The 16,309-nt window shown below is 37.3% G+C and overlaps 2 non-coding genes across 2 annotated transcripts; both read left to right on the top strand.

The window, feature by feature from the left end:
• The first annotated feature begins 5,159 nt into the window (after window positions 1–5,159).
• TRNAP-CGG lies at window positions 5,160–5,231 on the top strand. Its single transcript has one exon. It is a non-coding gene; the product is annotated as a tRNA-Pro (tRNA).
• Window positions 5,232–13,126: 7,895 nt separating this feature from the next.
• On the top strand, window positions 13,127–13,198 carry TRNAP-AGG. The gene has a single exon. It is a non-coding gene; the product is annotated as a tRNA-Pro (tRNA).
• The last annotated feature ends 3,111 nt before the right edge of the window (window positions 13,199–16,309 follow it).

The following is a 16,309-nucleotide window of genomic DNA, read 5'->3' as shown; positions in this document are numbered from 1 at the left end:
TACTGATGCAGCATATACAGTGTTGCAGCTTTGAAAGGAACAGAAACTTTTGTGTGAAAAATAAAATTAATCAAGCTCTGATTGAGCTAGTATATAATTCCGCCGCATAGCCAGAAGGAGGGGCAGTTCGCATAGAAGCATGGACCTGCATGTCATTCCAACTCAAACATGCATGTCAACAATAAAAGTAAAGCAAATAATTACACAGTATAGGACCTAAAAATGTGACGATACAAATAAAACGGGTCTATTTCAATACGTAGGCCTATATACGATGCAATAGACAATAACAAATATGGCAACTAAACTTAAGGTTAGGTGTATATATTTTTTTATTTTAAGGGTATTTCGTTGTTAGAGTAAATCTGAATTGAGGATTTCCTTTAAAAAATCAACTCGCGCTTCGCGCTTGCATTTTTGTTGTGTGAGATAGCCTATACGTTCACTGCAAAAACTCCGGTGTTAATTTTACACCAGCCCAGAATCTATGTCCACACCAGAGAAGCATTATGAAAGAACACCAGTTTGGAATCAAACTGCTGCTATTTTAGGGTGCGTGTGCATATACACCTATCTAGAAAATGAAGTGCTAATTTAGCTCTTAAAGAGCGTGTATAGTGACTGCACTTCGGAGTGCTGATTTGTCTAGTTCAAATTTTAACTAGACAAATCAACACTCCGAAGTGCAGTCACTATACACGCTCTTTAAGAGCTGAATTAGCACTTCATTTTTAGAGTGTATAAACACCTATCTGGTACGTGTTAGACCAAAAACGAAACTGGTGTTGTTTAACACTTCTCTGGTGTGAACATATATAGATTCCGGGCTGGTGTTAAATCAACACCAGAGTTTTTGCAGTGTATCCTCATATTCGAATTCCTACAAATACTTTGAGTTCGGTATATCTTCAGCACTAGCTTTGCACTCGCATCCTGTCCGTGATTACATCCCATTATCAGGTAGGCTTATCTCTTACTTCACTCAATATAGGCCTACCCCTAATGAGATACATAATGTTTGTAAAAAATGAAATAAAATAAAGAGAAAGGGGCATAAACTTCTGTCTTTGGGACTTTCATCCCTTTAAAAATTGTATAAAATACCTAGCTTATAGCTCTTCAAACAGCCATCGGAGAAAATGTATATATCCCCCCCCCCCCTCTTCAGTCGTTTGTTTTTGTTTGTTTTATTTCCGTATATAAAATAACAAATACAAAGTACATATACATATAACATGAGATGAATAGGTCAATGTTAAAATACAAGAATAAAAGGTAAGGCAATAAAGTTAATTATACGGCTGGTAATCCATTTTCAGCTGCAATAATGCATTGCTGCTGGTCTTCCATGGAGCCAGTTTACTTGCAATAAGGCTATGATTACCATAATGAAACGGAAGTTGACCTTCAGACAGAAAAGTGAACTCATAAAAAAAAAGAAAAAAAACATAACCTACACTTACCCCCCCCCCCCCCTCTCTCCGGTACAAATCAGTGATTTAATTTCATTTAGCACAGATATATTTCAAAAATGTATTTTTAAAAGAATCAAAAGTGGTGACATTACGCACGTACAAAGGGATTCTGTTGAATTCAGAGGCAGCTCGGTAATTAGAGAAAGATCTTTTACAGCTATTGGTTCTAGGTCTGGGTAAACATGTTATTTTCATTTCTAAGAGGGTAAGGAGTAGCTTTTGTACGAAACATACTTTTCATATATTCAGTGGACATGTTGTTACAAATCTTATACATGAATAATATCAAGACTAGTGAGTATACTGTCTCTTTTGAATAGTGTCCCAACCCAGAATAGAATGAATTTGAGAGGTTGAAGTGTGTGAATAGGAGTCAATTTTCAAAATTATTCTTCCAGCTCTATTTTGAATTTTTTGAAGTAGGTCAAGAAGAGATTTGTTAGCAGATTGATATTTGATGTCACCATAATCAAAATGAGGTAAAATTATTGAGTTATATATTAACTTTAATTCTGACAAATTAACAAAATGCATTAGCCGTGCAAAAAAACTAATCATTCTCCCCAGTTTTTTACATAAATAATTTACGTGATCGTCCCACTTCATGTTTTCATCCACAAAGACACCTAGATACTTCAAAGTTTTCACTTGAGTCAGTAAATGACAATCAATTTTTAGTTGTAAATGTTGTGACCTTTTAAGCATTTTAGGCGTTCCAATCAACATCTAGACCAACCATCTAGACCAAAAGACTTTGTATTCTTCAAATTATGATCCTCTTTCAAGACATCGCTTTCAGAGACAGGCGATAATCGAAAGTTTTCATGGAGAGTGGACGCTACATGATCGTGGTGTACAGTTGACTCACCAGCAATTTCTAACGCCACATTAACAAAGTGATTGTTAAAACCATTAGCCACTTCCTCTGACATTACTTTTGGAAAAGTGCTATAAGATGAGTTGTTTTTGCCCATAACGGATTTTAACATTTTCCAAGAGTCATTTCTATTTGTTACATTTGGTAATTTGTCACAATAATACTGTACTGTATCTACGTTTACATTTCCGGATGACAAAAGTGACCTTATTTTTCAGAGTTTTATACAATTTCCATAAATCATTATCGTTTTTAGATTTGACCTTTCTTTTAGCTTTATCTCTTTCTTTCATTAAAGACAAGATCTCATTATTCATCCAAGGAGAAGATTTTTTACGAATGCGCTTAGATTTTATGGGCATATGTTTATTAACAACTTCTAATAGCATTATTTCCCACTTATTGACAGCGTCATTGATATCATCAAAATCTTTTATTATCCTCCAATTTTGATTACGAAGGTCATTTCTAAAAGACTCTAAATCAACATTTTTGGATTTTCTATACCTTATATAAGTTTCACAAGATGAGAACTTTTGTTTCGATTTCCATATAAAATAACTAATGTAATGATCATTATCATTGCATACCACACCGTGAGCTTTCACTTTATCCATGTTATTAGTTAACATGTGGTCAACAAGCGTAGAAGATGAATCTGTCACTCTGGTACATGAAGAGTCATTTATAAATTTTAGCGAATATACAGTATTAATTTGGTCAAAGATCTTGGTGTTTCCATAAAATGTTTTTTTTTTCGTAATATCACAGTTAATATCACCCATGGCAATAATGTCCCAATCAAAACTACAAGCAAATTCTAAAATTGTTCATATTGATGAAATACCTCAATTCTACTATTAGGTGGCCTGTACCAATTAAAGAATTAAGTGGATCCGTAAACATATTGCCTCTAACCTAGAAAGAGAATTATGATTAATCAACTCAACATGCAAAGATTCGTGCATATAAACTGCCACCCCGCTAGCTCCATTCCTATCACGGTCCGCACGAATGATAGAGTAATCAGGTATTTCAACTTCACTATCTAAAATGGAGCAATCCAATCTAGTTTCGTTTAAAGCAAAAACGTGTATGTCATTTACATTCAAAACGTGTTTAATTTCGTCGTAATTTTTCAGAAGGCTGGCTACATTCAAATGAACAAACTTAATTCCTTTATCAGACAGCTGATCATATTTCAAACAGATGTTATCTTTCTTTTCACGAAGATGTGTATTATTATCAGTTTCAGTATATACTTCAATGCTTTCTTCTATAAAACATGGAAGATGCTTGAAAATACATTTTGTACACTCCCAGTTGAAAAAGACCATTGAAGTATCATTATACACCTTCACTGGAATCCATGCGCAAGATATAATTATGTAGGGGAAGGCGGGGTAAGTTGTGACACTTTTGCATTTTGCATGTTAGAATTGATATGACTATTACTATTGTAGAAATAAGTACCTTGCCTTTAAATTTGATTCTTGGGAAATGTTTTTCACCTACATATAACTTTCTACCCCCACACTGAAAGTCATCGTGACCTTTGAAAAAACCGATGTCAAATGGCTCAACTTGCCCCATATATGGGGTAAGTTGTGCCACCGTCTGGGGTAAGTTGAGCCACAAAAACTACGTACAAAATGTATAGGAGGAGAACCAGCACGTAAATTTTTTGTTTGAAGTCTTTCCACTTGCTTATTCTACATCCTTTAAAAGGAAAAGAGCAGTCATGTAAATTTGCTCCTTTCAGCCTGCATTTCAATCGATTTTTATGGTTTGTTTGTTTTTTAAGATACATTACCATAAGAATTACCATGGCTCAACTTGCCCCATGCTGTTCGGCTCTACTTACTCCAGTCTGAACTTAGTGCGATAAATTTGTAACCACACATTTATTATGCATCCATCATAAAAGACTATGACAAGAATGAAGATCCGTACCTGGACTAACATGTTGTTATCATGTCTTTACTATATTTAAAGACGTTTGTGTGAATAAAGTACTCATCTATTTCACACTCTTTTTTACTTTTTTGGCTGAAATTCATACTTTTCCCTCTAAAAAACTACTTTTTGTTTTAGAGTGGAAAACAATATGGTGGGGTTAGGGGTTATGATATGGGTCATCAATACATGACACCACCACAATGTCTGACTCATTCATTATTGGCCTGGGGCTGGTGGCTCAACTTGCCCCTATATGCTCAACTTATTACCCCGCCTTCCCCTACCCATTTACAACACGTAGTGCATTTAAGTGCTTTATGATTTGAACTTACGTTTTTGTTACAAAGAACACAAGGAAATTGTACCATTACCCCAACAAGTATATGCAATAACAGCAACAACAAAGGATGAAATATGATACAACTATGATATTAGAAAAAGTAAATGAATAAATAAATAATTGCAATATACATGAAAAATATGTTCCAAAGTACCAAAGAATTAACCGAAACAGTGACCGAAAGGTCTGTGTGGTAAAAAAAACGGCTCGGATTTACCCCTGCCTTATATGGGAGGAACTGGCAAGCAATGTTATTAGACCCTCAATTTCAGGATTGTTCAGTAAAGATTTGTAAACTATACCCCTAATGAAAGATTTTTTTCAGGTAAAAACAAAAAATAAGTGACAATATTTCAAAGGTTTTGGGAGATTTAGATATACTCTAACCCCCCCCTGCCCCCCCCCCGCACCCCACCCCAAAAAAAATAATTCGAAACATCAAACCATCTCAGTATTGGGATCGAGGGACCGAGGTTCGATACAACACGGCAATTATTCGGTATCCGTTGGCTTGTTGGTCTAGTGGTATGATTCTCGCTTCGGGTGCGAGAGGTCCCGGGTTCGACTCCCGGACAAGCCCTTCTTTTGCGCGCGTGACCAGCACTCAGGTTTCGGTTTTTTTTTCAAAGTTCTGCAAATTAAATGATTCATGATAATATCCATCATGATATCATGAAAATCTTTATATTCGAGCACATTTTGGATAGTGTTCTGCTCCGAGACAGTCAAATAAACGACTCAAAATCAAACAAATAATCCGAGATGGAAGAATGTTCACCGTTATATTTTGAATGTAAAAGATCTCAAATTTAAAAGTATTCATTTTCACAGGGGCATTGACCCGTGGAAAATGCTGATATATGATTTCTGATTCAGACTACTTTGAGGGACATTCTGGACCCACTTAAAATTATGCAACATGTGATATATTTATATCTAAAAATGGCAAAGGTCAAGGTCCTTTGGCAAGGCGTTAATCTATACTTTGCCACTTTCGACCCACTTGCTATGGGTACCCGGTAGGATGCGAAAGATATTGCATTGAATTTGTCAGCGCCATAATGAGGCTGCGATGAATGCAAGGAATGCTCCCCAGCAGTGGCGTAACTACGGGGCGGGCATGGGGGCACGTACCCCCCCCCAAAAAAAAAAACCGGGGAAAAGGAGAAAAAAGAGGGAGAAAGGAAGAGAAGCATAGTCGGGAAAGAAGAAATTATTGTTCATTATAATATGTTATATTACATTATGTTATGTTATATCACAAAAAGAAAATCATCACTTTATGAAACATTGTTTGCTCAGGGCATATGTCTTCGATGTTCGTGATGCCCGCAAAGACTGTTTAACGAGATTTATAACCCTGTTGTACTAAAACCTCCCGTTTTCATATCAATATACTGTACGCCAAATATATTTCCTCGCATTTCGAGTTATTGTTTTATGTAGTGACATTTGCTTCTTAAAGTGATTGCCCTATCTTAAGGTCTTAATATTAAACATTTCCTGTCCGTGCTAACGTTCACATTAGTTGATTGTTGAGATGTCTGCTCTTCATAAATTCCTAAAATCAGTCCTTAAAATGTCAACTTGTCTGATCTCAATATTAAAATTTTTCAGCTCGCACTTCTCGCTCGCATCATTTGGTAAGTGAAATACGTACGGTCTATAGTCAATCCCTGCAAACAAGCCTCTTTTTTTAATTCAGGTCTGAATTTCCCAAATTTTCAGCTCGCGCTTCGCGCTCGCAGTATTTTTTATTAGATGCGTATGACTATGACAACAAAATGTGCTTCATGTGTTTAGATGTAATTCTAACAAAATCAGCAAAGGATGGCATTATAGCATTAAATGACTATGATGAGATATGTACACTTTTAATGGATTCCTTAAATATAGTCCTTAAAATGTCCCTGTTTGGGGTCAATATATACAAAATCATCTAAAAGTATTAAAAGCAACTGTCTTTAATGTGAATTTGGTCCTTTCTGCGTGCATATCAATGGCTTTTCATTTCTTTTAATATACATTATCATCTGAAATACCATGACTCAATTACTAGAACGAAGATCCTTACCTGGACTTACAATATTGTTCTTGTGCCTTTTTTATATTTAGAGATGCATGTGGGTTAAAAGTTCTAATCTATTTCACACCTTTTGTATTTTTCCCTCCGCTATATAAATGCCGAATATTAGTAGTATGTATTTAACTTCCTGTTATCCTTTCGTCATTCACCTTCACTTGTTTACAAACTCCCCCAACATGCCCAATGTCATCTTAGAATAAAAAAACCCCGATACCATTTAGGCCCTAACTCCTAAACCTGGGCCATTAAGACCAATCCTCAGTGTTGTCAGCTAACTTCAAGGAACATAAGTTCTAAGAGTTCTGGGAATACTTGCCACTAGTATTTTTTTCCAATACTTGTCAAGGGTAGGGTTTTACACGTCAATACTTATAGGGGTGCATTTTTCAGAATATGGAAAATACGTGTTTAGGGTGCTTTTCGTGGTCGCGCATGGTATCCATTCGTCAATGAAAGTGGCCCCCGGGACTTGAGGGCTCCAAATTTGAAAATTACATGTACTTTAGTGTGATCTACCTATCATGCCTATACATCAAAAATATTTACAATCTGTCATATATTTTCAAAGATTATCTTGCCGAAGCAACTGATTAGGGGGACCATGGACCTATTCAGACGGTGCAACATTAATGCCCCCTCGAGACTTCGTCAGTGGGGCATGACTGAAAAACCGTGTGAGTGTGTGTTTTGGGAGGGGTTATTCGGGGTACAAATACAATGTACAATTTATTAGATTTATGTAATCAAATATCTCCCTGACTGATAAAACGCACCGTACAACATCCCTTACCCCCCGGGGAGGGGCACTCAGTGTATAATGCATAGTGGGTATGTGCCGCGGAGGGGACCCCCATTTCCACACCCAAATTTCCGTTCCAAGGCATAGCATTTTTGTCTTATTGAGAAAAAAAACAAGGAAAGCCGCTCCAAGGCATAGCATTTTGTTCTTATCGAGAAAAAAGAAGAAAGAATCCAGGGACCTGGGAACGATTTTTTCAGTGGGGGTGCTGAAATCTCTCCTCAAAGGTTCGGGGGGGGGGGACACAATCGAGTTTTCCATAATTACGCACACACCTCTAAGGACACCCCCACACATGTACATACATAAAATCATATATGACAGTCACTCTTTAGCTTTCTTTTTATGAAAGAATATAGATATAAAATTAAAGCGCGAAGCACAAGCTTTTTTGGGGGGGATTTCATGTATTTTGTCCTGAAAAAAATTGAACATTTTGAGCAATGTTTGTGGTCCTGAACAAGATGCATGTATAATAAAATAATAACTGCGAAAGTGATCAGTGCAAGCAGATATATTTTATATACTTTCTGGTCTGATCGAAAGGGAAGTGTTATAAGGACTATTTGCAGTTACCCATTAAGACGATACATATATCAACAACCAAATTATGTGAGCGCGAAGTGCGAGCTGAAAATTTTGACATTCCGACCTAAATACTGGACATTCTAAGCACTTTTCTAATAATGAACAGGATAGGTATATAACTATACAATTTATGCGAGCGGAAATAAAAATGAGATTTCAGGCCTAAAAACGGGACATGAGATTTGAGACAAAAAACCCGAAACATTCTCAGCACTTTTCTAATAATGAAGAGGATAGGTATATAACTATATAATTGATGCAAGAGTGGAAACAAAATTGAGATTTCAGACAAAAAAACACGAGACATTCTAAGCACTTTTTTAATATATAACTATAAAATTGATGCGAGCGAGAACAAAATTGAGATTTCAGACCTATAATTGGGACATTCTATTCATGTTTTATCAATCAAGAAAATGATGGGTAATTTGATATATTTTTACATTAATAATGTGAGCGCGAAGCGCGAGCAGAAAATTATTATTTTGATCTAAAACTCCACACTGAATGTAATATGGTTTGAACAGATGAAGAAAAATCAGACGAATGTAAGAATAAATATTTGATATAAATCCGACAAAGAATTTCAAAGTAATTGCATTTTAAAGATTATCATTATTCCGGTGAAAAAGTTTTAAGCATGTCTTCATTAATATTCAATGAGCAAACTGATGATGCCATATCCCCACTTGTTCGTTTGCATTTTATTATATGAAATTATGTTTCTTCAATATTTTCCCTTCAAAAACCAAAAACAGTTAAATTGACAACCGATTTAGTCTATGAGATATTCTTTGCTGCAACTCATTTCAATATAGGGGAGAGATATCATTCACACTGGTATGAAAAAAATGAAACGATTATTATTCAATGCAATAAGAAACACAAGAAACAGGATAGTGGGGATGTGACATCTTCAACCCACATAGGTAGAAATCCCGGAGGGGACAGGGGGACGTGTCCCCCCTACCAAAAATACTTTAAAAAAAAAGTTAAATATTCATGATGACATGCATATCACCATTTTCATAAAATATTGCTAAACATTAGAATTAGATAACTTAAATATTTGTTATCAGATTTTCATGAAATTTTATTTGATATATTTTCAGCCCAGAGTAGCCCCAAAACAAGCTTCGTATCTGAATAAACGTGCGTGTTTAGAGTTAGACTTAGTATCTGGGTATTGTAAATACATTTTTCAATTATAAAAATCAATATTGCGAGCGCGAAGCGCGAGCAGAAAATATTTGATATTCCGATCTGAAAAAGGGTGAATTTAAACACTATTTTAAATTCTGTGATGGATAATTCTGAAGTAGGGGGGGGGGTTCTACAAAACGTTTTTTCATGACATTTCTGCCATTTATCAACTTACCACTAGATTTCCAGGAGGTGCTGCCTATGGAAAATAACACCCCAGCACCCCCGCTTCCCAGGGCCATGGGGCAGGGCGAAAAAGACTGAAATTTGATTTATTTTGTCTGTCTTAATTGTTATTGTTTATACAAAACACGGGCGGTCGGAAGCGCACATACTTGATTCGACATAAAACCTAGAAGTTTGAAGTCCAGCCACACCTATGTCCCTCCCTGCTATCGAGTAGTGCATGGTTCGCGTGCGACCACGTCTGTATCTGAGTGCCGAGCTTGATTGAGTCGCGTTATTGCAGGGATGTTATTGGAATATGTGAAAGACTATGTAAATGATTTGCGATTGTCGGATGGGATAATTATTTAAATCATAACATATATGAAAAAAAAAAACACAAAGGGAACCTGATTTCGTGGGGGTGCTGCCTATGGAAAATAATACACGCAGCACCCCCAGGAAAATTTCTGGGGGTGCTGAAGCACCCCCAGCACCCCCGCTTCCCAGGTCCCTGAAAGAATCCGCTCCAAAGCTTCGCATATTTTTCGTTACGCCGTTCCGGTCGCATTGATCTGCTGCAATTTTGGTGAAAAGCGGCCGCCGAGCGCTGTCCGACCATCGTCTCTGCGTGCGCGCACCCGGCGGAGGCCGCGCTAGCTGCATCATGCACGCACGCCCGTCCCATAGGGGTTCATACGCACGCTGGCGATCCGTTCCAAGACCAAGGACCCTCCTTTTCACAAAATTGTAGTTCCGAAGCCCGTTCCGAGGACGTACCTCCTTTTTACAATAAGCCCGCTCCAAGGCCCCCGTTTTTTGTCTCGCCCGCGGCACACCCCTACCATTTTTTTGGTCGGGTGCCCCCCCCCCCCCGGGCCTTACCCCCGTAGCTACTATTGCAGCATGATTTGAATGCCGTCCGTGATAAAATTTTGTCCCTCCGTGACAATATTCCAATTCAACGTTCACATAATATCTATCGATCTGGGTTTTAAACATAATTATACGCGTTTTAGGTCTTTTGCTAGTACGATAGCTCAGCATGTTTTGGCATAAGTTTATTGCTCCATGCAGCAATCAAACTTTCTTTTTGTCACGGACGGACAAATGAATATAAAAATGCGGTATGACATTCCTTGACGAACATTTCCCAATATTATTTTTTATTGTATTATAGCAAATATCGGTGTTTCACCTATATTTGCTGCAAACAAAACTCAAGGCAATCTAATGACTGTTAATAGGACCAAATCAATATTTCTCAAACCCGTCCGTACGTCTGTGACATCAAAGTTGAATACCCGGAAAGTGAGTCATCAGTCGCTTTCCGGACCTTACCAAATCAAATATGGATTTTAGTAAACTTAGATATCAACGAAATATCTGGCAGTGATTACACCATAATAATAAAAATGATTTTTTTACCCCAATGTTCAGGCTCTAAAACCTTGATTTTAGAGCACGTTGGTCACGAGATGAATCGAATACTGCATTATGTCGCATACATGTATCTTTTTTTTCTTTCTTTGTGGTCGATTTTTTTTGGGGGGCGGGCCCAAGCGATTTTCTTCTTTCATTTTTAAAATGATTTTTTTGTTTATTTACTTATCATTATTATTATTTTTATTTGGTGAGGGCTTCAGTCCCACCCCCTCCCCCAATAAAATACGCGTCTGGTAAAGATCGAACGCCCCTCTGGTTCTGAAAAATGAAACAGCATTTTATGTGACATCAGGGTCAGTGTCTGCAGTATACAAGCTCTTCTTCTTCTTCTTCTTCTTTCCTTGGTTGGCAACCAGTCAGGATTGACTATTTTTGCCACAGCTTTTGTTCATTTTCAGTAGCTTATTATATATTTTTTCCATTCCTTTTTTCCTTCTCTCTCTAATTCTTTTTTTTCTTTTTTTTCTTCCTTTTCTTTTCTGTTATTTTCTTTGTCTTTTTTTCTCTTTTTCTTTTCTTTTCTTTTTCATTTTATTTTTTTTCTTTTCTTTTTGTCTTCTCTTTTCTTTTTTTTTTTTTTTTTTTTTCTTTTCTTTTCTTTTTTCTTTCTTCTGTTTTCTTTGCTTTTCTTCTTTTTTTTCTTTTTATGAATTCTTTTTCTCTTTTCTTTTCTTTTCTCTTTTTTTCCTTTTTATTTCTTTTTTGTTTCCCTTCCTTTTAAAAAAAAAATTAATTTATTTTTCTTTTGATTACGTTCTGATTCTTGCAACACGTTTGACTTTCTTCTGCTACAGTAAGCTGCAACAGAAAAAGCAAAAGTAAACTGGATTTGTGGCCTGATAAAACTCCAGGTTTCGGGAAACCGAAACTAAAGTATTGGATGAAAGTGCAAAGTGCAAAAAACAAACAAAACAAAAAAAAATGAAAATAGAACTAAACAAACCAACAAATTAACAACGAAAATTCTCTCTTCATCCTTATCTCCTTTCTGTCCCCCTGGCGAATCGCCAAATTAAAAAAAACTCGGATAATCAGCCAAGGGTAAGAAAGAAGGAGAAAAGTCTCCTTTCTTCCTCCTTATTCAGACTTTATATAGTCGTTTCGTTCTGAGAACGAAACGGACCAGTGCAGATTGGGTTTCTACTTTAGTACTCTTTAAGAGATCCATTATTTTTTGGGAGGTTGAAAGATTTGTTTCTGTAAGTAGCATGGCCCTCTCTATTATATATTTGGGACATTCGATTAAGAAATGCTCAACTGTTTCAAATTTGTTAGGCCTACATGTATCACAAAGTCCCGTGGGGTGTATATTAAGTCTTTTTAAATCGTAGTTCAATCCTATTACACCAAAACGGAGTCTGTGGATAATGGTTTCGTGGAATCTAATTAGGGAACAAAAAAAGGGAGAATTAACAGTGGGATGGTATAATTTGAGGAGGCTGTGGGATTCATTCCATCTTTTTTGCCATTCTAGATTGTATCTTTTGAAAATGAGATGTATATAGTCTCTCCCGGTCTTCTGCTAGTCTCTTATGCAGACTCTGAATGGCTCGTATGGTGGGATCTCGCGCTGATGCTCACCTGTGCATGTGGTACACACACACTTCAGATGTGGGTCTCCAATTTGTAGACTAGTCTTCTGCTCTTAAATAAAATATTGTATTCGCATAATGCACGCGTGGATAATAGAGTTATATAAACCTAACTCTATGGCGTGGATCCAGTTAGTCTAAAAAAAAACACGGTTAATATCCAGTTAATATAAATATAGTCTAAGACACGGACTAATATTTAAGCCACAGTCTCCGGGCCGCGAGTATATAGTCTCACTACTTCAGATTCAGACTCTACCAGAGCTACTGTGATCTCACTCAGATTCACAGTCTAATCTCACGCATCGCTGGTCTTTGAATTGAAGTTGGCATCTCTGCTCTACGTTATGGACTATGCGAATCGCGAAAACAAGGGGTCTGTGCCTGCAGACTATAGAGCTAATGTAAAACGCAGCAAACTGGAGATCTCTATACGCCATATTATGCACACCATACACACACACACACTGTCCACCACGCATCATTATTGTACACTTGCACACTGCACGCATGCCACGAACACACTTCCGCGAAATCGTATACATATACCGCGTGTGTCGTTTAATATTAATAAACGACCGCCGGTAGACAGCGGTGGCTTGTTGGTCTAGTGGCATGATTCTCGCTTAGGGTGCGAGAGGTCCCGGGTTCGACTCCCGGACAAGCCCACTCTTAATAATTTTTTGAAATATTTTACTACTATTTTTTTATTCCATTCAACTTTGTCTGAATTTATGCTGAATTAATTGGGATATTCGTATTATCAAACAGCATGTTCAAAGTCTACTATTGTTTCATAACCAATTAAATCAGTAATTTTTCCGCTCTCTTTCCCCCTTTCAAGTTTTGCTTCTTTTTCTCTTTAGATATGCACCAACACTGGGGAGAGGGGGGGGGTCCGTTTATGCTAGATATCTGTGTCACCAGCATCTGGTTGTCGCGTAAGGTTGGGTTTAGGGGTCAAGCGCTAAACACAGTTAATTTTGGTTAGTTTGAATATATGTCTTTGGAATTTCTAACATTCCATTCTGGTCGGGATGGTCTTTGGATATACAGGGAGTGACGGTAGCAGTCTCTATTATCTTACGTTGTATTTCAGAGTTCCCTTTTGTCTAGGATGAGTTTGATATCTACAACTCCGCTACAACTGGTTGGGTTTTGATATTGAATTACCAATTACCAAAACTTATAATAGACTTTAAGTCATAAAAAAGGGGATATTCACCCTAACGAAAACTTTCTTGAGAAAAAATAATGACAAATACATGCATGGTTATAAGGTTTGAGGAAAATCCATTTAAGAGATATTAGAATTTTCATTTTTTTTGTGACGTCAAAAACGAGCAGATGTCATGTATATTATGTATAATAGCATAAATTTCACTTTTTTAATGGTACGTGATGACGAGGGTGTGAAATCATAGTGTACAACCATGGTCCCGGGAGGCACTTCCGTTCACGAGTGGATACCATGCGCGACCATAAGGTCTCGAAAAGCACCCTAATAAACACGTAATTTCCATATTCTGAAAATGCACCCCTTAACAAGTATTGCATTGGCATGTGAAACCCTACCCTTAAAAAGTATTGGAAGCAAATATTGGCAAATATTCACTGAAATGAACCCCTAAACAAGTATAGGAATGGTTTATTGTTACGGGTCCTTCGATCGTCGGCTTTACCTTATTTAGTTTAGTACGACCCCACCTTCTACACCTCGAGCAAATCGGACTCTTAACACGAAGTGTTGGGGCAAAAAGGACATGCTTTATCAAACATTTTAATTTTGTTTTATCATCCCCGCAAATTCGACCCTAAACACGTAATTTTCGTAGCAAATAGATACCCTTTTTAATTTTTTTGTTGTGTTTTTGACACCCTTATCACGTTACGTACGTAACGTGCCTTATCGTGAAAAAGACATCCTTTTTACGTGTTGTTTTACATGGTATCCACTCGTCAATGTAAGTGCCCCCCCCCCCGGGAAAAAAACACGTAAAAAGGATGTCTTTTTCACGATAGGGCACGTTACGTACGTAACGTGATAAGGGTATCAAAAACACAAAAATAATGAAAAAAGGGTATGTATTTCGCTAGGGTCAAATACCTTCATACCTTCGTCAATAACTTTTATTATTTTTACAATAAACTGTCAGTGTGGACTTCCCCTTTAATAACCTCAAGCTATTCGCTCCCCAGTGCATGCATATATTTTTTTCATTTTTTTGTATTTTTTCCCTGCCCGTCTCTCTCTCCCCCTCCATCACTTTCTCTGCTTCTCTTCGCTTTTAAGGCCCCCTCTTTCGGTCACCTTCTACGCTTTCTCTCCTCTTCACCTATTACTCTCTCTGTCAATCTTCTTCTGTTCTGGTATTTCACCCTCTCTCCTCTCCTCTCCACATTTTTTCTGCCCTTCTCGTATTCTTTCCCCTCTTTTCGTCATTATCTGTCTGTTCGCCTTCTCTCTCCCTCTTCTCCTACCCTCTCTCTCTCCACCAATACTCTATAACTTTCTCCTGCCATTCTATTTCACCCTCTCCCCTCTTCTTACCACCCTTCATACAACGCATTTCCTGATTTTCTCTCCCATCCCCTTTTAGCTTTGTCAGATTTCTTTGTCTTTTTTTTTAACGCTTATCGGCTTCCACTTTCTACCCTTTTGAGGCTTTTTCATCCTCTCTCCTCTTTGTCCCCCCAATATTTACCCTTCCTCATTTCCCTTTCTCTCCCTCCCCTTTTTCTTCTACTCACTCTCCATCACACCATGGCCGTATGCAGCAGGAGTTGCCGAAATAGAGAACCTACATTGTTTTACTGAAAATTTTCACCATAAGTGTGTACAAAAGCCTTAAATTTCACCTTTAGAAAAGGCATAACAGGAAATGGAGATGTGACATCAGTCCACCTAATGAGTATTCATGACGACTGTTTTCACAAAATCTTGCCCAACTTTAAACTTCAATAATTGTATTATTTTTTATGGGATTTTGATGAAATTTTCGACATTTTGCTCAGTGAATTCTACTCTATATATGTAATAAGATATACTTTCAGCCCGGACCATCCCTTTAACAGTTATATGCAAGTCCCGAGCCCTACTGAAGTTACCATTATGGTAATTTGCCATCCAGCTAACAACCATAAACAGCCAATCAAAATCAAAGATTCCATGCAAGTTACCATCTTATGGCAAGGTTGCAATTATGGTAACTTTTATGCAACGGGGCCTTGGTCTGTATGCCATTGGCGGCGGAAGCAAACAAAATTTATGGGGGGGGGGGGTGGTCTACCTGAAATTTTTGGATGGACACAGGTAAAATATTTGACAAGCAAAAAAAATTATGGGGGTCCACCTGAAATTTTAGGATTGACTAAGGTAAAATTGGACAAGCAAGCAAAAAGAAAAGTTATCAACAGAAAATTTAGAAAGGACCGTCCCCCACCTCATATTTAGGAAGGACCTGTCCCCCATCCCCCCCCCCCGTCCCCCTGCTTCCGCCGCCTATATTATGCTGAACGCACTATACAAATGAGATCGTAGGTAATTTTTGTATTTTACTATATATGCTATATACAGATGTTTTTCAATATCTGCACCAAATCACAGCAAGTAATGATTATTTTCATGTTCCATGCCAAATCAACCAGTACAAACTTGACATTTATAGGAGATCATTTAGATAAGTCATAATTCGTATTAACAATACAAAGGAAACAGTAGGTGTGTGACGTCACCGGTTCCTTTATTTGCATACAACCATAACAGGCAAATCACTATT

This window comes from Lytechinus variegatus, chromosome 14 (assembly GCF_018143015.1).
Source record: "Lytechinus variegatus isolate NC3 chromosome 14, Lvar_3.0, whole genome shotgun sequence".
Taxonomy (NCBI): Eukaryota; Metazoa; Echinodermata; class Echinoidea; order Temnopleuroida; family Toxopneustidae; genus Lytechinus; species Lytechinus variegatus.
Note: the sequence above shows the minus strand (reverse complement) of the source record. Positions and strands in the feature narration are given on the sequence as shown.